General features: G+C 40.4%; 1 pseudogene; it reads left to right on the top strand.

Moving 5' to 3' along the window:
- LOC131831162 (large ribosomal subunit protein uL30-like) overlaps positions 1-21,934 on the top strand; it is a 94,823-nt pseudogene extending 72,889 nt beyond the window's left edge.
- Positions 21,935-22,772: the final 838 nt, after the last annotated feature.

Genomic DNA, 22,772 nt, shown 5'->3' with positions numbered 1-22,772 from the left:
ACACAGAAGTGATTCAAACAATGTTATCAGCCATGAAGGGTAGATAGAGTGGAAAGAAGATTAAGGCACAGAAAGAGGTAATGAAAGTCAGATTTAGAATTGTACTTAGAGGAATATGGAGGAGAGAGAACTTGGAAAAGATATACGTAGTTCTCTCTAAAGCAGGATATCACTGGCGAAACGCGGTAGACACTCTTGCTCTTCACAACAAATTAACTCTGTGAGGCTTTAGCCTACGTAAACACTTGGTGGAAAACAATTAGAAGATTAAAAATGGAAACGGAAGAGGCAAAAGTGCCGTTCTTCCCAGATGTGATAGTTAACCTGAAAAAAAAAAAAAAGAAAGAAAAATCCCTCCAAAATTGAAAGTAAAGTGACACAGTTCAATCTAAGTGTGTACCAAATTGGTGATACAACCAAAAAGAAGAAAAAAATATTTCACTTGTCTTTACAAGATAGGAGTATACCTGTATAGTCTTAGGACAAATAGATCATAAGAGTTGAAAAAAAAAAAAAGGCAAATCCTGTGCTTTACTTAGTAGCAACTTTGGTATTGAGAACATAATTTTGAAAACATTGCATCTACATCACAGCATAAAACAACAACAACAAAAAATCATCTTCACATGATTAGGTATCAGTGTTTGTTGCACAAGAGAAGGGATACAAATACAAGAATCAAAGAAGCTGAGAGAAGCTTATGTCATTCAGGAAAAACTAGAAAGGGATCTTCATCAGTTTGGTAAGGAGCACACCCAAAACACCAATAACAACAACAGGTAATGTCACTTCAATGGTGAACTATTTGAATGCTTCTCCACTAAGTTAGGAACAAGACAATGATATCTATTCTACGACTTCTATTCACAGTGTACTGGGGAACCTAGCCAGTGTAATAAAATGATAAAAGGAAATAAAAGGCATACAGTTGGAAAAGAAGAAATAGAAAATTTATTTTATTCACAAGTGACTTGATTTTATAGTTAGAAAATCCAATTGAGTCTACAGTTAAGTTTCTAGAATAATAAGTTGAATTTAGCAATGGTATCTAGATATAAGATCAATAGGAAATATATTTTTATATATTAACAACAGTAAACTAGAAAATAAAAATGTTAAAACTGCATTTATAAGAGCACAGAATGGCATCAGATACCGCAGAATGAATTAAAAGTTATATAAGACTTCTATCATGAGACCTACCAAACATTGCCAAGAAAAGTTGAAGACTTAATTAAAAAGAGAGATATACATCATTTCAGGATTTGGAAGACTTGATTTGGTTAAGATGTTTAGTTTCCCAGAAATGACCTATAAATTTAATTAATTCCTTAAAAATCTTAGCAGATTTTTAAAAAATTGAAACTAATGAGCTGATTTTAAAAGTTATGTGGAAAAAAATAAAAGGTCTGTGATAGTAAATCTTGAGAAGAATGGATTTGAAGGACTAACCTACCAATGCCAAGAATTAATTTTTAAACAGGCTAAAACAATAATTAAGGGGCGCCTGGGTGGCTCAGTGGGTTAAAGCCTCTGCCTTTGGCTCAGGTCATGGACCCGGGGTCCTGGGATAGAGTCCTGTATTGGGGAGCCTGCTTCCTCCTCTCTCTCTGCCTGCCTCTCTGGCTACTTGTGATCTTTGTCAAATAAATAAATAAATATCTTAAAAAAAAAAAAAGGGGGTAATTAAGACACTTTTCTGTTAGCGTAAGCACAGACAAACAGATCACTGAGTCCAGAAATAGATCCATACTTACATGGTTCCTTGATGTACAACCAAGTCACCAATGCAATTCATTGGGAAAATAATGACATTTTTCAATGAATGGTATTGGAAAAATTTAATATTGATATGGAATAAAAAGACCGTAGTAATATGCTTCACCTTATAACATGCACAAATATTAATTTGAGATTAAATCATAGATTTAAATGTGAAAGACAAAACTATTATACTTACAGAAAATTACATAACATAATATATTCATGGAATTAGAGAAGGTAAAAAATTCATAACTAGGAAACAAATGAATTAACCATTTAAAAAGTCCACAAATAATACTTCATCAAAATCAAAAACTTCTGTTCATCAAGAGCACCATTAAGAGAGCAAAATAAAATTATTTATCTACAAAGAGAGTTGTACTACAATATTTTTTTTTTAAAGATTTTATTTATTCATTTGACAGAGAGAGATCACAAGTAGGCAGAGAGGCAGGCAGAGAGAGAGAGAGGAGGAAGCAGGCTCCCTGCTGAGCAGAGAGCCCATGTACTACAATATTTATAGCAATTTTACTCCTGGTAGCCAAAATGGAAAGGTCCCAAGTGTCCATCAACAGAAGAATGGATAAACTGTGTGTGTTTGGATGATCCCTGGACAATCCTTTAAACTTTTCTACATTTTGAAATTTTTTATAATAAGATTTTTGGTCAGGAAGGTACAACAGAGAAACACAGTGAAGTACCAAATATGCTGTTTAATTATCCCTGGGTGTTTAGATTTGGAATGAATTTATAAACTTTCATTTCTATTTTATGTTTTATATAGCATATCTGGGTATTTTTACACTTAGTGTATGTATTCTAATAAATCATGAATCTTATTTTGTCAATATGGTGTAAAAGAAAAAAGAAACATATGTACATCCTGTTATTACAGCTGCACCTATAATGATCCTATGCCAACACGATGTTTGCAATGAGATTTTTAGAGATATACAGAATTGCCTGACTTTCTCATAATTCCTCTTTGAGTGCCTGTCACCAAATAAGACAGCTGTTTTAAAAACATGGAAAATTTAGAAATAACTACAGTCAGCAGTAATTGGGATATACTTCTTTGCTATTTAAGTTGGAAAAATTTTTTAAAGATTTTATTTATTTTAGAGAGAGAGAGATGGCAAGAGAGAGCATGAGCAAGGGGTGTGGAGAGAGGGAGAAGTAGACTCCCCACTGAGCAAGAAGCCCAACACGGGGCTCGATCCCAAGACCCAAGAATCATGACCCAAGCTGAAGGCAGGGGCTTAACTGACTGAGGCATCCAGGCACCCCACCCCCAATTTTTTTAAAAAGATAATAATATGAATTGGTGGGTGCCTGGGTGGTTCTGTCAGTTGAATGTCCAACTCTTGATTTCAGCTCAGGTCATGATCTCAGGAATGTGAGATCAAGCCCGGAATAAGGCTTGGTACTGGTCATGGAACCTGTTTAAGATTCTCTCTTCTTCTCCCTCCCTTGCCCCATCCCCAACCTAAAAAAAAAAAAAAAAAAAAAAAAAAAAAAAAAGATTACGAATCATCCTTAGGGGATAAGACACCAATAGAGTCAAAGATAGTACCGAGCTTTTAATTTCTTTTTATTTATTTGTTTATTTGTCCAAGGGAGAGAGAGAGAAAGAGCACAAGCAGAGGGAGCAGCAGGCAGAGGGAGAAACAGGCTCCACAATGAACAAGGAGCCCAATGCAGGACTCGATCCCAGGACCCTGGGATCATGGCATGAGCCAAAGACAGACGCTTAACAGACTGAACCACCCAAGCATCCTGAGATAGTGCCACGCTTTAAGCCTGAGTGAACAAATGTACACGTCATGGACCATTGCTCACAGTGCTAGCTTTACCCCCATGTCCCTCTGATGAATTCCTTCCCTGAACCCCCATAGAGGGGAGCAGCCCCCAAAGGGGTGCTCTTGACTCAAGGGACTACAATAAGTTGTCTCAGAGGGCTTGTGCTGTTTTTCCTGGACCAATCAGAATCTCTATCGTGGGGATTTTGGCACGTTTCAAGAGGTCGCTGAGCAGCTGGAAGATCGTAGTAGAAGCCAAACTCACACAGGATGAAACAACATGCAGATGCCCTAAGGGAGTGGAAGCCATGAGTAGGCCAAAGACATCAGTGAGCAGAAAGGACGAGCATGAGAAACGAGCGCATGTAGTTGGTTGACAGGAGAGGGAAGAAGCAGAAATGAATTTGAGCTCTGTTGATAATGCTTATGTAATGCTTCCTGCTTGCCTGGCAATGTCCTAAGTGTTTCACAAGCACTAAACTCATCTAATCATCCTTTTAAGGTAGATTGTTTTATTATTCTCAGTTTTACAGACAAGGAAACTAAGGCAGAAAAGCAGTAAGTGTCTTGGCAGTCTGGTTCCAGGGCTCTGCTTTCTGCCACCATGCTGTGTTGCCCTAGTAGATGGCCCTGCAGGAGAGCGCGGCCGGGCTGCTCAGGCAATTCCTGTGCTGGGTGGCAGAGGGGTCAGGCCCAGCTCCAAGGCTGGTCCTATTTTTCCCCTTAATGTCTGCTTGTGCAACTTGTCCTGGTTTCTGTTTTGTGTTGTTTTTGTTTTTTAAAGATTTTATTTATTTATTTGACAGAGAGAGATCACAAGTAGGCAGAGCGGCAGACAGAGAGAGGGGGAGAAGCAGGCTCCCTGCTGAGCAGAGAGCCCCACGTGGGTGGGGCTCGATCCCAGGACCCTGAGATGATGACCTGAGCCGAAGGCAGAGGCTTAACCCACTGAGCCACCCAGGCGTCCCTTGTTTCTTCCTTTTTTTTTTTTGCTTTGTTTTTTTTGTTTTTTGTTCTTTGTTTTTTTTTTTTTTTTAATTTTTAAATTTTTTTAAAAAGGTTTATTTATTTATTTATTTGACAGAGAGAGAGAGAGAGAGAGAGATCACAAGTTGGCAGAGAGACAGGCAGAGAGAGAAGAGGAAGTAGGCTCCCCGCCGAGCAGAGAGCCCAGGGCGGTACTCGATCCCAAGACTCTGAGATCAGGACCTGAGCCGAAGGCAGAGGCTTCAACCCACTGAGCCACCCAGGTGCCCCTGTTCTTTGTTTTTAAAGGTTTTATTTATTTACTTGAGAGAGAGAGAGAGAGAGCATGAATGGGGAGGAAAAGGAGAAGCAAACTCCCCGCGGAGCAGGGAGCCGGATGTGGGACTGGATGCCACTACCCTGGATTTCTGACCTGAGCCTAAGGCAGACACTTAACTGACTGAGCCACCCAGGTGCCCCTGTTGGGCTTTTGCTTGTTAGTTTCTTTTGTTTTCTTTTTGAATGAAGTCTGGCTCTAGGCCTGAAGATCCTATCTCCTATCAAACACAGACAGTGGATAAAGAATTTCCACCAGGAAACCAAGGGGAGGAGTAGTGAGTTGAAACTTGACAAGCAAGCAGGGACCTCATCAGAAAGGGCCTTTAAGCCATGTTAAGGTGTAAGATCTTTTCCTAAAAGCAGGGGGTATCATTGAGGTGTCATAAGCAGGGAGAGCAGGGGGAGGATCAAGATGAGAACCACATGTTTATTTTTAAGTAATCTCTCTGCCCAACTTGGGGCTCAAACTCACAACCTCAAGATCATGTATCCCATATCCTACCTACTGAGCCAGCCAGACACTCTGATATCCACGTTTTTAGGATAATTATCCTGGCTGCTTTTGTGGGGGAGTGAGATAAGACCCAGTGTGAGTGGTGGGAGGCCAAAGCAGACTTGGGTGAGCAGTGATGATAGCCTGAGACAGGGAGGTGAGCAGCGGGGATAAAGGGGTGTGGACAAGTCTGAGAGATATTTAAGTAGGAGAATTCAAGATGAGGGAAGGCAACATCTACAGTGATAATCTGTGAAACTGGGTCAGTGTGGCCAGTTATTGAAACATAGGACAGTAGGAAAGAGTCCATCAGGTAGGTAGGATCAGCTTCAGAGCTGTGTGACACTCGGGCCCTGTGATCAGAAGGGCCCCATGATTGGCCTAATGCTCTGCTAATGTTGCTCCCAATAATTTTTTTTTTTAAGATTTTTTGTTTATTTATTTTTGGAGGGCAGAGGGAAAGCACAAGTGGGGGGTGGGGTGGGGGGAGGAACAGAGGGAGAAGCAGATGCCCCATTGAGCAGGGGAGCCTGACACCAGGCTCGATCCCAGGACCTTGAGATCATGACCTGAGCTGGAAGGCAGACACTTAACCGACTGAGTCACCCAGGTGTCCCTGCTCCTAATAATTTTTGAACAAGAAACTCCCCACTTTAGTTTTATACTAGGCCCCACAAAATATGTAGTTGGTTCAGCCATCAAGCATTTGGAAATGCAGCAAAGGGGCTCAGAGAAATAAACATTTGAGTAGTGTTCCCAAAGTGTGTTTCCCAAGTGTGCTAAAAGGTATGTGTGGGGAAAATGTAGGGTCCGTGAAATGGGGCTTCATGGCCAAGTAAACTGAGGAAATACCAGGTGAAGCAAGTTAAATCTCTTTTTAAAGTACAGAATATCCCAGAATTATTAATATGTTAACTACGGTGTAATACAGAATATCTGGTCTTTGTCCCCAGTCCTGGTGCAGATCTTCATCAACCTTTGGAATTTCCTGAGTTGTAGGAGTATCCTGGTTATGCTAATGACATAATCTGGACGTGGAGATACCCAGCTGGTCTCAGGACGGGGGCTGAATGATCACCAGAAAGACCAAACATGTTATTAGAGAGCTGGAAATTTCAGGCCCATGACTTCTGAAGAGGAGAGAGGGGCCTAGAGATGAGGTTTGATCGCGTGGCTAGTGATTGAATCCATCACATAATGAAACCCCAGTGACAACCAAGAGGGTCTATAGAGCTTCCTGGTCAGTGAACACACTAATGTACTGGAAGGATATCATGCTCAGATTCCACAAGGAGAGGGCATGGGAGTTCTGTTCGCCACCTCCCTCCCCCAACACCCTCTACCTTACTTTGTGTGTTTCTTCCTTTGGCTCTTCCTGAGTTCTGTCTTTGAGAATAAAACTATAATCATAAGCATAGCATGCTTAGTGAGTTCTGTGAGTTGTTCAAGTGAATTATTGAAACTGAAGGGATCATGGGAACTCCTAAATTTATAGTCAGTCAGAAGTACAGGTAGTCCCTGAGATTTGCAACTGGTGTCTAAGAGGGAGACAGTCTTTTTTTTTTTTTTTTAATTAACATATAATGTATAATTTGCTTCAGGGGTACAGGTTGTGAATCATCAGTGTTAACAGCATTTGGTGAAGCATTAGGTATTACAGAAATTACTCGTGTAATTTCCTGGCACTTACCATAGCACATACCCTCCTCAATGTCCATAACCCAACCTAACCCAACCCAACCACCCACCCCTACCTACCCCCCCACACTTTGGGAACACTACTCAAATGTTTATTTCTCTGAGCCCCATTGCTGCATTTCCAAATGCTTGATGGCTGAACCAACTACATATTTTGTGGGGCCTAGTATAAAACTGAAGTGTAGAGTTCCTTGTTCAAAAATTATTAAGAACAGGGACACCTGGGTTTCCTGAGATGAAGAGTCTCTTATAGTTTGTCTCCCTCCCTGGTCCCATCTTGTTTCATTTTTTCCTTCCCTACCCCCCACTACCCCCTACACTGCCTCTCAAATTCCTCATGTCAGAGAGATCATATGATAATTGTTTTTCTCTGATTGACTTATTTCACTCCGCATAATACCCTCTAGTTCCATCCACATCATTGCAAATGGCAAGATTTCATTTCTTTTGATGGTTGCATAGTATTCCATTGTATATATATACCACATCTTCTTTATCCATTCATCTGTTGATGGACATCTGGGCTCTTTCCATAGCTTGGCTATTGTGGACATTGCTGCTATAAACATTTGGGTGCATGTGTCCCTTAGGTTGGTACAAAGCTACAGGTAATCAAGGCAGTATGGTACTGGCCAAGGGAAAACGTATAGATCAATGTAACAGAATGGACAGTCCAAAAATATACCCTTTACGTCTATGATTTTTGACAGGATGTTGAGACAATTCATTGGGGGAAAGAATGGTCTTTTCAGTGAATGGTGAAATAGCTGGATAGCCAAGTGCAAAAGAATGAACTTGCTGAGATACCATACAAAAAATTAATTCAAAAATGGAATATAGACCCAAATGTAAAAGCAAACACTATACAATTTTTTTAGAAGAAAACTAAGCAGGGCACCTGAGTAGTACAGTCAGTTAAGTGACCAACTCTAAGTTTTGGCTCATGATCTCAGGGTCCTGGAATGGAGTCCTATGTCAGGCTCCATGCTCAGCATGGAGTCTGCTTGAGATTCTCTCTCCCTCTGCCCTTTTCACTCATATTCTCTCTCTCAAATAATAAACAAACCTTTTTTTTTTTTTAAAGAAGAAAACTTAAGGATAAATCTTTATGGATTCAGATTAGCTGTAACACCAACCACCTGTAACAAAAGAAAAAAAACAGCTTTCATTGGGCTAAATTGGATTTCATCCAGATTAATAGATTTTGTGCTGAAAATTATATCATCAAGAAAGTGAAAAGACAACCCAAAGAATAATGGAAAAATACTTGCAAATCATATATTTGATAAGGAACTTGTATTAAGAATGGATAAAGAACTCTTATAATTCAAGCATTAGAAGGCAAATGACCCTATTGAAAACATGGACGAAGGACTTAAAGAGGCATGTCTCTAAAGAAGATGTACAAATGGTGAGCACATGAAAAGATGCTAAGCATCGTTAGCCTTCGGGGGAGGATCCAATGAAAGTGGAGGCAAATCCACATAGGAGAGTTTATAATTAATGAGGCAAAGTTTTGAGAGAAAGAAGGATTTTGAAACAATGACATGAATGGAGGATTTGCTTTGGGGAAGCAGGCAGGATATTTCTTTAAGACAATAGGAAAAGCCAATCCATTATGCAAACATGTTTGCAGGTGATACAAGAAAACCTGATGGATTCCTCTTCCCATGGTTCCTACCTTCACAATAAGTCATGAAGCAAGGTGACCCAAAAGAAGTGAAAAATTGAATATTTCATTTACCTCTGAATAATGAAGATTTTTAAATGAGATCAAAGTTTTAGTGGAGTATATAGAATTCTTTTTTTTAACCTTCTAATTAAAAAGTTATATAGCCTCTTTATAGAAAATTTTAAGGCAATTAAAGAAGAAAAAAATACTTGTGGTCTTATGACCTTAATGTAACCACCATTAGCATTTTGATGAATTTTCTTCTGGTCATTGTAATGCATTAAAAAGAAATCTCAAGTGCTTGAAGTAAACAAGTAATTAGTATCTTAAAGTTTTGGTTTTAGGTTTTTCTTTTCTCATGAGTTCCCCACCCCTTCCTTCTGCCCTGCCACCTCATATGGCATCTAACCTTAATATAGCAGCCATTGGGGGGGCTGCATAAACTTGATAAATAAACTTATTATAATTAAACAGTAGGTTCCCACCAACTGAACTTCATTACAATTTTCCAGCATTATAATAACTCCAGAAAAAATATTTTTATACCTAGAATGGATTATTTCTTGAGAATAAGTTAACAAATAGGATTGTTTGGTCAGTAACTATAAATAATTTTATACCTATGATAAATAATGTTGATTCAAATACATACGTGAGAAACCATTTCAGCTCAGCAATAATTAAAATGAAAACAAGGTATCATTTTTGGCCTACCATCAGTTTGGCCTACCACATTAGCCCCCAAAAATTAATAAATGAAAACATTTACATTATTAAGTTGTTACAAAGTTTTTCATAAAGTAATTTGACAGAGAGTATCAATGATAATAAATATTTTTACACCCTGATTGTAACATGTTTTAAGGACATTGCCAAATTAGAGCATCTTCTGCAAAGGTATTCAAGATTTCTAAGTTTGGAAAGAGGTGGTCTGCTCAAAATTTTGAAAGTCAAAAATAAAAAAAAAATAAGTAGCCTTCAGTTGGGTATGACCACATGAATTTAGCAAACAGGATATTACAATATAATTCTATTTTAATTATATATCAGAAACAATTAAAATGAGCAAGAAACTTATTCTCATCAAAAATGCAACTTGAACAAATAGATGAAATTTCTGCAACTTCAACTTTTGTAACAAATGGAGATTTTAACTATTGATTTAAAAAATGAAAATAAAGGTAGACTCCATTTGTACTCTTGCCCTAGTCTCTGCAGATGTCAGGGATGGGCCTGTGAGGGCAGAGAAGGTGTGTTGAAAGGAAAACATTAACCAGCGGGTCAGCATTTCAGTGGTGGAGGATCTGTTTTTTTAATTTACTAAGCTCTACTTTTGCATTTTTCATTTCTAAATCAAATATAACAATATTCAAGGAGCACAAACCTTAAATATATTTATAAAAATATAAATTAATAGAAATTTTAAAACATATTTTTTTGTATTTTATACAAATTTATGTATTTTATGTATAAAAATAACGGTTTGTCTTAATGTGTCAGCTTAGCTAGGTTATACTACTCAGTTATTCAATCACACTAATCTAGGTGGGGCTCTGGATGTATTTTGTGAATGTAATTAACCCTTATCATCAGTTGACTTTAAATAGAGATTACCATTGAAAGGCTTTCAGAGCAAAAACTAGGGTTTCCCCAACAAGAAAAATTTCTGCCTCAAGAACACATCAATTCCTGCCCATGAACTTCTAGCCTTGCTGGTCTGTCCAGCAGATTTCACTTACCAGCCTCAACAATCACCCAATCCATTTCATTAAAGTTAAGTCTCTCTTTCTCTCTAATCCTAACTAATACATTGTGTTTGAAAAGTAAGATATTTTTCCTTCTAAAATATTCAAGATTGTTTATTAAAATTAAAATGTCCAATATACATCATAATTCATTAACATAAAAATTAAAACTCAAAGTGTTTAAATAAATTGTACTTCAGTTTTTGAAAGTTTATTTAAATTCCAGCACTCGATGTCCATCCAATTGCCTTGTAAAGAATTGTTATGCTTCATTCCAATCTATTGTGTTGGTTAGGGTCAGTTAGGAAAAGAGAAACCACACCAATTGAATTTAACAGCAAATATTTAAGGAGTTGGTCAAACCAGTATCAGAGAACTAAAACACTGAGAGGTCAGAGAGGTAGCATTGAAGATAGTATTGGTAGGAGATACCATGCCTAGGGTGGGGAGAAAGAAGAAGAATCTAGAAGTTTGGAGGAGGACAGTACAGAACTGGGGTGGAAACTTCTGGACAGGGAGAGCTTCCTGGCTAGTGGATGCTGTGATTCTGGTTCTGGGGCCACCACAAAAAGCTGGACACAAACCAGGTATCACTGCCAAGCTGACAGGGACACCCAGCAAACAGGAAGGAAGAGCACGCCCCCCATCTCCAGGCTTGCAGCTGCACCCCTCTCCCCATAGTGTTCCCTATTGGCAGAAAATAGAAATGTAGTTTGCAGGAATTTAGTAACTGCCTCAGAGCAAAATACAGAAGGTGGTTTAGTATCTGAGAGTCAATACAAATTTAAGAGTACAGCAATTTGTGTGATGTTATAAATGTTCCTTTGCTACCATATGCAACTGTTGTGAATACAACCTCAATTTGTCGCTTCCTCTGGAGCCATGAACTGGAACACAAAAACAAGCAAGAATGCTTGGCACTACTGGGAAATACTTCACTGTGAAAGAATCTGTTGCCTTCCTGCTTTCTGAGAAGAATTTGACAAGTTAACAAATTTGTCTTTTTCTAACCTAAGCACTTCTGCTTTTCAAATCTGCCCTCAACTCCAAAAGGGTGTTGGCTTCCAGTATTGGCGGCGGAACAACCCACAAATTTTCATGGCGTTTTGACACAGTTGCCTTTTGTTTTGAGGATATAGGGCAAGCCATGTGAAGAAGGATTCCCCTGGGGTCCGAACAGGAGCAGATGTTTAGGGTTACAGGTTGTGCTGTGCCGGGGCTGATGGTAGGATCCCAAGTGGCAGACACGCTCTCTAATATTTGGGGGTGTGTGTGTGCATGTGTGCGTGTGTGTGTGTGTATGCGTTATGCAGGGTTTGTGTTATGCAGGGCAAGTCAAGAGCCTCAAGTCCAAGGCAGAAGTTCTTCTTTTCTGGATTTAAGAATAGTACTCCTCAAGGGTACACTGGCAATGTGGGGGAACTAATGCCTCACAGGGAGAAATTTTGACCAATGAAAGATGGGAACCTATGGATAAATCCTCCCCCCCCGCCCGCCTTTCCCAAGATGATGCTAAAATGACATTTATGTGGTTTCTCAGGGGCACAATCTCATGGTTTTGAGTGATCAGTTATTGGTGCCCAGCTTGCTAGATCTTCTTCATGTTGGTTCTTTCTCTTTCTCTGCCAGGCTGTCTTTGAGGCTCACTCCTGCTCCCTGGGACTGAATTCCCTGGTAAAATGCCCACAAATAAATTTGTGGCCTCAGGCTCTTTTTTCTGGGAACCTTGACTAGGACACTGTTAGCCCTCCGTGCATGCAAGCCATAATTGGAGAGTATTTGGGTTCTGGTAAAGAAGAGTGAGATGAGTTCTGTCAAGGAGAGCTGGGTCTAGGGTGAGGCATTCACTTCCAGGGGACACCCAGGTGGGCTGGCCTCAACAAGAAGAGTCTCATCTTTGTGTCCCAGGAGATTCTCTTCATCATATCCACCTCGCCTTGCTGGTGGAGGTTAGAGCAGAGCCATCTGTCCCTCCTGCATTAGGGGGTCCCAGTCAGTTGGATGAAGCTAAAGAAACAGCAGAAGCCTTCCTAGCAGCTGGCCAGTGTCCAGGAACTCCAAAATATAGAGGTTTGAGCAGATTGTGTTGGAGTATGTGGAACTTGCATTGTTACTGATGTTTTTCTCAATTCTTTTGTATAAGTAGATGAACAAGTTCACCATTGTTTACTAGCCAAAATGATTTTCCTATGATTAGATTTCAAATGCAGAGAACCAAGTTAATCATTCTCCATGTGCAGCTCACTATCACTGTTGGTTGTGGGACTCTTTTAGGCATTGATGCTTAGCTTTCTTTTAAATGACATTTTATTTTATTATTATGTTCCTTTTCAAGTTTTCATGTAAATTCTACTCAGTTAACATATAGTGTAATATTGGTTCCAGGAGTAGAATTTAGTGAGTCATCACTTCTGTACAACACCCAGGGCTTATCACAAGTGCCCTCCTTAATGCCCATCCCCCATCTAGCCCATCCCCAGCCCATCTTCCCTCCAACAACCCTCAGTTTGTTCTCTACAGTCAAGAGTCCTTTAAAATGTCATTTGAAGGGACTCCTGAGCCCTTCAGCTCAGGGCATGATCCCAGGATCCTAGAATTGAGCCCCGTATTGGGCTCGATGCTCAGCAGGAGGCCTTTGCTTCTCCCTCTTATACTCCCCTTGTTTGTGTTCCCTCCCTCAATGTCTATCAAATAAATAAATAAGATCTTTTTAAAAATGTCATTTTCAAAACACTTTTTCATTTACCAGTTAATTCCTTTTAGGGGCACCTGGGTGGCTCAGTGAGTTAGGCATTGGACTCATGATTTCGGCCCAGGTTGTGAGACTGAGCCCCACATGGGGCTCTGTGCTTAGTGGGGATCTGCTGGAGATTCTCTCCCCTCTGCCCCTCCCCCCAGCTCACTCTCTCTCTAAAAACAAAAAGCAATTTTGTTTAATTATAGAAAATTTAGGAATTTTAGTAAAATAGAAAAATATCCAGGATGCTGGTTGGCTCAGTTGGTTAAGCATCTACCTTCAGCTCCGGTCAAGATCCCAGGGTTTTGGGATAGAATCCCACACCAATCTCCTTACTCAGTGAGGAGCCTGCTTCTCCCTCTGCCTGCTGCTCCCCTTGCTTGTGCGTGCTCTCTCTCTCTCTGAGACAAGTAAATAAATAAAATCTTTAAAAAAAAAGGAAAAATATCCATAGCCGTACACCTAAGTGGTACCTTTGTTAACATTTTGATAAATGTTCTAGACCTTTCTCTATGCATTTTACGTTTTAGGATACATTGTGAGTATACTTTTAAATTTTCTTTTCTTTTTTTTTTTTTTTTTAAAGATTTTATTTATTTATTTGACAGACAGAAATCACAAATAGACGGAGAGGCAGGCAGAGAGAGAGGAGGAAGCAGGCTCCCCACTGAGCAGAGAGCCCGACGTGGGACTCGATCCCAGGACGCTGGGATCATGACCTGAGCCGAAGGCAGCGGCTTAACCCACTGAGCCACCCAGGCGCCCCACTTTTAAATTTTCTATCATGCTTTTTTACTTAAGGTTATACCATGATCATTTTGCAATGCCATTAAAAAACTTTTTGTAAAATGGTAATCTGAGAATAATAAATAATAAACTATATAGGCACCCAATGCTATGTCCATTTTAATATTATGATATATCGATACCATAATTTATTTCAGTAATTCCCTAGCTGTAAACACTTATTTTCTACTATGCAAAAGCCCTTGGGATACCTGGGTGGCTCAGTCAGTTAAGCATCTGCCTTCAGTTCAGGTCATGGCTTCAGGGTCCTGGGATGGAGCCCCCATCAGGCTCCCTGCTCAGCAGGGAGTCTTCTCCTCTTCCCTCATGCTCTCTCTCTCTTCTCTCAAATAAATAAAATCTTTCTTTTAAAAAAAAGCCCTCAGTAACATCCTATAGTTGCATTTTTGCAAATTTGTGCTACTATTTCCTTCGATTAAGTTTTTAGAATTATTATTATTTTAGAAGATTTTGTTTTTAAGAAATCTCTATACCCAACACGGGGCTCAAACTCATAACTCTGAGATCAAGAGTCACGTACTCTATCGACTGAGCCAGCCAGGTGCCCCTGGAATTACTGGGGTCAGAAGCCATGTATATTTTTAAGGATATTAACATGTTGCTAAACTGCCCTCTGGAAAGCAGACACCACATTGCCGATTCTGTTCTTTATTGTCCCCATTATGGATTTCAGTTCTGATGTTTCAGAGTTGTTTCACCCCCTCCTTTTCCTTTTCATTCCATTGTTTCTCCATCTTAATCCATCTTATGTTTTTCTGAATCTGTTTCAAAGAGGTCAGTTACTGGGGCGCCTAGGTGGCTCAGTGGGTTAAGCCTCTCCTTCAGCTCAGGTCATGATCTCAAGGTCCTGGGATCGAGCCCCGCATAGAGCCCCGCATCGGGCTCTCTGCTCAGAGGGGAGCCTGCTTCCTCCTCTCTCTCTGCCTACTTGTGATCTCTGTCTGTCAAAAAAAAAAAAAAAAAAAAGTCAGTTACTTTGCATTCTTTTGAGGAGGTAAAACTTCCCAAACTGTTTTTGTTTTCTTCTCTGATTCCTGTGGATTATCTTCATCTGAGATGATACCCCTTCTTTTGTTTGAACATTTTTCCATGGGCTTTATTTTATTATTTGTTGATTATTCTCAATATCCTCTGGGGAATAAGAGATCTCAGAGATCTCACTTGGTGTGTTTTTTTGCCCTCATGCTGCTCTCTCTTCACCCAGGGGATGGTACGGTCCGTGAGTCAGACCTACAGTGAATGGCTGGTGCATGCATGCTGCTCTGGCCAGTTCAAGCAGTCTTCCCCCAAATGTGTCTGCTAGAAGGTGGCAGGCTCTTCCATTTGTTGGCCATCACACCTTCTGAACAGATGTGGTTCTTCAAAGATTATCATCTCAAGCATGCAGTTCTCAATGGCTCCTGCTCTCTCTCTGCCCTCACCTTAGAACTATCCTTGAGGGGCAGTCACATCACAGCTTAGCTGAGCTTTATGTCAAGTGGATCTCTAATTAGGTCATCATATAAAGACATTTGCATTGGATTGCCTGGGTGGCTCAGTCAGTTAAGTGTTGGACTCTTGGTTCCAGCTAGGGTCATGATCTTAGGGTCCTGGGATTCAGCCCCACGTTGGGCTCTGTGCTGGACATGGAACCTGCTTGGGATTCTCCCTCCCCCCTCCCTGTGCCCCGCTCACCCTCTCCCCCCACCCACATGCACACACACTCTCTCTCAAAAATGAAGTGAAGTAAAATGAAATGAAATAAAATAAAGACATCTGAATTAAAAAGTGATGGAAAAGATGCCCCTCTGTCTCTCTAGGGCCCAGTGTCTGCTGGGACTTGACAACCCATTTGTGCTTGCTCTCCAGCATCACTCCCCATCCTAAGCTCTTGGCCAGCATTCCCTACTCTCCTCCAATAAAACTTTACAAGGCAGCTAGGAGTCAGATTTTCCTGTCCCTGAACTTCATGGGGAAACAGAGGCATGGAGGGACATGACGATTCATCTGCCTAGTTAATGAGCGTCTATGGTTCCTTTACTTCTCCTCCAGTGCTTTCTGCCATGGCATTATGCTGCCAGTTTTGCCCATCCCTTGAGGTTAGTTGGGCTGCTGTGGAAGGTCAGTTTAGATGAATCAAATATTTGAATTGCCTTGCTACTGCTTAGAAAGTGCCCAGAATGTAGGCTTCCCTACTGAGCATTTGAGGTGTGGTGCAGAATAAAACTGCACACACCTAGCGCCCCCCCAACCCCGAAGCTCTGAGTCATGTGTTTACCATTCAGGCTCCATCAGTCTTAATCCACTCCATCCTCAGTGACAGCTTAGTCAGTATGAAGTGCTCCTAATAATAGCAGCGGAGGAACATACACAATACCTGTAATCTTGAAGGTGCTTTAGAAAATTATGCTCTGCCATTTCTGTGTCTGGTCATAATGTTAACATTACATCTGGAACTTCCTTAGCATGGTGACATAGACAGACATATTTAGTAACTGGGAAGTCATGGGGTTATACTTGAGGGGTCTAGCGCAGAGTTTAACCAGCCCCAGCTAACCACCTTGGACACCTCACCTGTCATGAACTTGCACTTCTAGGAGAATGGAAACCAGCATTTACTAAGCATCTTTTAAGAATCTTTTGGTTTCCATGGAATTTAGAACTATAATGGTCCAGCAGGTGTAGAGGGGAGCCAGCTGTGAAAGGGTTAATAGGTCAGGTGGCCTAAGGGCTAATATTAGAAACTCTGAAGGTGATCATCTGTTGGACTTACAGAAATAGAAGCTGGTAGGAAAAAGAAAGAAGGAAAGAACGAGAGGCAGTGAGATAGAAAAAAAATCTCATTGACATGTTTCAGGAAAGGGGCCATTTAAAGTATTGATTGAAGAGATCCCGAGGCTGGTGTGTTCCCAGGGGGTGAGGAGAGTAAATAAGACAATTTGCTGGCAAAAGAAAATGCAGCTACACTGTTGTGGGATACAGAAGGGCTGGGAAGCTAGCTTTAGCCCTTCACCTCATTCTGCTGTTGAGATGTGGTCCTTTGTCCAGAGCTACCTTTCAAGTATGAAAGGCTGAGACAGACACAGTGGGGTTTGGAGAAGGAGGATGATGACAGGGAGAGAGGAAGAGAGAATCTGAGATGGGCTAATTTCTTCAAGTTCCTGAAACAGAAGTACACATGAACAAATACACTTAAACATCTGTGACCCTTTCAGGAGAAAATTCTGATTCCATGATTTCACTCCATGAATAAATCCACTTTGTCATTTATTTTGATGAATAAAATGTTATTCATGGACTCAAATCTATTTAGAAACCTTTTACTATTTTACAATCTCATGGATTTGAAGACAACGTAAAACCTGTTCTCTGTAGAAGCTTCTCATTTTGATCTCCACATGATGACAGTTCAGTTGCTAGTCAATCATGCAAAGAGGGAAAATCTTTTGAGAATGTGCCTAAACCATCATAATGTTTAGTATACTGGTCGTACTTTTGCAGGGGAATATACTCAGCATCAAAAGAATTGCAGAGGGCAGGGCAGTTTGGGGTTTTACTTCCATCTTCTTCAGCCATAATTTTCAAGTAGTGCCATGCTAAGTCATAAAATCATAATTATACACTAAATTGTACTCACAGACTTGGGTATGATTACAGAGGTTTCTGGAGTGACTAAATATTTTCACTAAGTGGCTAAATTGTGTATTCCTTTTTTTTCCCTTCACATTTATATTATAAAAATTTGCAAACATCAGAAAAGATGAAGGATTCCTCCAATAAACACTCATATATCTGCTTTTTAGATTCAGTAATAGTTAATATTTTGCTTTATTTGCTTTTTCTTTCTCTGGACATTAGATATATTTATAACCTTTGAAATTAAGTTGTAGTTATCATGATATTTTGCTTCTAAATACTTCACCAAGCTTGACACTTTGTCATGCCATTAGAGAATGAGAATTTTTTTTTAATTTTCAGCATAACAGTATTCATTATTTTTTCACCACACCCAGTGCTCCATGCAATCCGTGCCCTCTATAATACCCACCTGGTACCCCAACCTTCCACCCACCCACCCTCCCGCCACTTCAAACCCCTCAGATTGTTTTTCAGAGTCCATAGTCTCCCATGGTTCACCTCCCCTTCCAATTTCCCTCAACTCCCTTCTCCTCCCTAACTCCCTGTGTCTTCCATGCTATTTGTTATGCTCCACAAATAAGTGAAACCATATGATAATTGACTCTCTCTGCTTGACTTATTTCACTCAGCATAATCTCTTCCAGTCCCGTCCATGTTGCTACAAAAGTTGAGTATTCATCCTTTCTGATGGAGGCATAATACTCCATAGTGTATATGGACCACATCTTCCTTGTCCATTCGTCCGTTGAAGGGCATCTTGGTTCTTTCCACAGTTTGGCGACTGGGCCATTGTTGCTATAAACATTGGGGTACAGATGGCCCTTCTTTTCATGACATCTGTATCTTTGGGGTAAATACCCAGGAGTGCAATTGCAGGGTCATAGGGAAGTTCTATTTTTAATTTCTTGAGGAAAAGCCAAGTTTTGTTTAGAAAAGGTAGGCAAGAGGAATTGATTGTCAGCATAACTTTTGGTAATGGAGGTTTCTAGCACTTAGCTAATTCTCACATTGATTTTCTCATACATGGTGCCATTTTATGAACCATGCATAATAAATTCCATCTTGGTAGTTCTGGTTTCAATAATTTCAAGAGACAAAGCAAATCCACTTTAATTCTGTACCTTTATGTCCATTTTCTTCATTATTTCCTTCAAAAACACATCTCGGTTACAATGTTCTCTTGCACACACTAGAAGACAGAACTTGCTTTTTTCCTCCCAATATAGGAAGTACTAGAATTATTTTGTAATATGTATTTGGGTGTGCTAAGGAGAAAGTTAGAGATCTCTTTAACAGAGTTAAGATCTCCTTTGAGATTTTTCCTTATTTTTCCTGGGACTCAAATCACCTTGCAAGGTGGAGGATGTTAAACATCACATTAATACTTGCTGGTGATTATGGGACATTAATGTATATGCTACTTCACAATACTTTACAACCTTCTGCAGAAAAATAATTATATTCCTTTAATGTATTCATAATATCTCTGCAATTTCTTTTAAAAATTATTTATTTATTTATTTCACAGAGAGAGAGAGAGAGAGAGATCACAAGCAGGCAGAGAGACAGGCAGAGAGAGAAGGGGAAGCAAGCCCCCTGCTGAGCAGAGAGTCCGATGTAGGGCTCAATCCCAGGACCCTGAGATCATGACCTGAACTGAAGGGAGAGGCTTAATCCCCTGAACCACCCAGGTGCCCCATCTCTACAATTTTTAACTGCTGTTTTGTTCCCAGCCTATCTTGTACACAAGTGCAAATCTTCATACCAATTAATCAGTGGCTAGATTATAGATTATAGAAATTATTCATTAGAAAGCTATAGATGTCCTGCATTTGTTTCAGAACAAACCAGAGAATTTAATTCAACGTTCTAAAAAAAAAATAGTTATAAAAAATTTTTGACAGATGAGACACCTGGATGGTTCAGTCGTGGGCATCTGCCTTTGGCTCAGGTCTTAATCCTGGGGTCCTGGGATCAAGCCCCGCATCAGGCTCCCTGCTTGGTAGGAGGCCTGCTTTCCCTCTCCTGGTTCCCCTGCTCGTGTTCCTACTATCGCTGTGTCTCTCTCTCTGTCAAATAAATAAATAAAATGTTTTAAAAATTAAAAAAAAAAATTTAGACAGATAGATGGCATATGAACGTAATGAACCGGCTATAAACAACACTCTTGAATATGTCAAAGTACTCTCTGGCACTTTTCCTTCTTTTTATCAACCTCCTCTCCTTCATAACAGATCAATGTGTGGCACCCATGACAAAGCCTCAACAATATTGGTCTAAAATTGGACAAAAGCTATTGTAATTGGATAATAATGATCTATAAAACAGTGAGAGCTAGCTGTTTTAGGTAAAAAATAGTTAAACTATGTGTCAAGTCCCCGGAACCTGTGTGTCCTGCTGCCATTTCACGTAGGCAGACGTTCTAGTCCAGTGGTTCTCAAAGCTCAGGATGCCCAAGGTTGACAGGGTGCTTGCAAACATGTTTATTTCTTGATCCTGATCTTAGAGGCTCTGATTTGGCAGATCAGGAGTGGAGCCCAGGAACCTACATTCTGTTCTGTTCCCTATGTGATTCTGATGCAGGCCATGATGGAACCTGCTTTGACTTATATTGTTACTGGCACCTAACATGCCAAGAGGATGGGTCACAGCTAAGCCCAAGCCATTGTGTGTAAGCTGACTTAATACTTGTCTTCGCTGGTTGACCAGGGCTAATGGTCCCCATTGCATCCCAGATCAGTCACTGCTCAGAAGGAACAAAGGACTGGAATGCTGTAAATAAAGTCATTGTGTGGACTGACTCTGAAAAGGAGGCTTTGTTCCCCTGTCAGCTCTGAAACAAACTTATATGACAGGACACCTGGGCAGTAGTGTTTAAACAAAACTGTGTGTGTGTGTGTGTGTGTGTGTGTGTATGCACACGTGCATGGGCATAGCTATTAGACCCAAGGTTAGTATTTCAAGGGACTACCCCACACTTCTGATAAAGTTCAGCTACAATGTGACGTATGCACTCACAAAAATCATCATGCTATGCACAACAGTGCAAGAAAAACCACAGGGTTTATGGGAAAAGATGGGATCAGAGAGACAATACTCCAAAACTTTAACAGTGACACATTAAAGAAAAAGGTATAGGAACCTAATAAAAATTCTAGCACAGTTTTACACGTGTTAAATGATCAAGAAATTCATAAGTAGCCTCATAACTTAAGAAATTCATAAGCAACCAGAAAAAAAGGTATAGAACTGGAGAAAAAGAAGGTTCCTGCTGTGCCAGAAATCATTAAGATGAAGAAAAGGAATATTGCAGAGCTGAAGATCAAGCACCTGAGAAATTTTCCCGAAAGATGCCTCAAAATGCAAGAGGAAGCTTATCTATGAAAAAGCTAAGCACCATAATAGGGAAAATTGGAGAATTCACAGAAGAAAGATTTGAATTGTGAGGATGGCAAGAAAAGTGAGCAACGTCTTTTTTTCTTTTTTCTTTTTTTTTTTTTTCTTTTTTTAAGATTCTATTTATGGGATGCCTGGGTGGCTCATTTGGTTAAGTGTCTGCCTTCAGCTCTAGTTATGATCACGGGGTCCTGGGATCAAGCCCCACTGTTCAGCAGGGAGCCTCCTTCTCCCTCTGCCCCTCCCCCTGTTTGCACTTTCTCTCAAGGAGAAAGAGAGAGAGAGTGAGCAGGGAGCGGGCAGAGGGAGAAGGAGAAGCAGACTCCCCACTGAGCAGGGAGCCAAGATTATGACCTGAGCCTCAGGCAGATGTTAACTGACTGAGCCACCCAGGTGCCCTGTAAAGTGAGCAATTTCTGTGTAACTGTGGGACCCAAATGGGCATTTCTTTTCAGGATCAGAGGTATCAATGGTGTGAGCCCAAAGCTCCAAAAGGTCTTCACCTGCGTCAGCTCTTCAGGGGCACCTCTGTGAAGCTCAGTAATGCTTCTGTTAACATGTTTAGGATGGCAGAGCCTTAACTTGCATGGGGTACCCAAGCCTGAAATCAGTAAATGAGTTCCCTCCTAGCATGGTCACAGCAAAATCAATGAAATAGTCAATTGTCCTGACAGATAACACTCTGATTGCTCTAAATAGGGTACCACCTGCATGGAGGATCTTACTCATGACATCTGTACCGCTGGACAATGCTTCAGAGAGGGAAGGAACTTTCTGCAGCCCTTCTAATTATCTTCTCCATGAGGTAGAATGAAGAGAAAGATTACAGATTTTGTAGAAGGTGGAGATGCTGCCAGCAGGGAAGACCAGATCAATTGTCTTGTTAGAAGGTTGAGCTAAGATGTCTGCCATGACTATAATCTGATCAGTTAATAAACAGTGACCGATTTCACGTTAAAAAAAAAAAAGGAAATTCACAAGTAACCAAATAAACATGGCTTTAAAAATATTTCCAATTTGAAAGGGTTGCAGCTTGTGATTCACTGTTAAGTGGTGGGAAGGTGGGTTATCTAAGCTCAGAGGAAAGAGTATAAGAGCAGATGTGGATGGGCACGACGTAACACCTGCATGAACTGAGATACATGGTAGGTACTTGGGGTGGTGTGTGTGCGTGCAAGTGCGTTTTGGGTATCCCAGGCCACTTAGTTCAGCTGAGTGCAGTGTTCTGCTTTCATCCAGTTTCTCACTCATAAGAGCTCATCTCACACAGCAAAGGTAAATGTGCTCGGTACTCATATTGTTTCCTAACATATCAGTCACTATTGGGCCAAATTTGTGTTTTTAGTATAAGCATTACTGCAGAATGGACATTGCCTGTAAGAAATTCACCTCAGAGGTAATAGTTTCAAGTTGCCTGACTTTGAGGGTAGCCAGGAGGACATTACTGGCCTACAAGGAATGGTGTCTGTCTAAGAAGGGTTAGGGACTGAAAATATGAGGGTAGAGGTTGTGCTGTTCCCTGCTACCTTCTCCGCTGTCCCCATGACCACGAAAGATTCTCATAGGTATTATCTCAGAGTCTCATAGCTGTTACGTTTTCCCATCTTTTCTTAGACTAACTTAGATTAACAAATACCCAAGGGTTTAGGATATCTTGGTATAGAAAACAAAACAAAAAACACCAGCATTAGGGTAGGCTTCAGAGGGCTCATATTTTATGCTTAGCTCTGCAAGCTAT

Source organism: Mustela lutreola, chromosome 5 (genome assembly GCF_030435805.1).
Source record: "Mustela lutreola isolate mMusLut2 chromosome 5, mMusLut2.pri, whole genome shotgun sequence".
NCBI classification, from domain to species: domain Eukaryota; kingdom Metazoa; phylum Chordata; class Mammalia; order Carnivora; family Mustelidae; genus Mustela; species Mustela lutreola.
The sequence above is the reverse complement of the archived record's forward strand: the minus strand, read 5'-3'. Positions and strand labels throughout refer to the sequence as shown.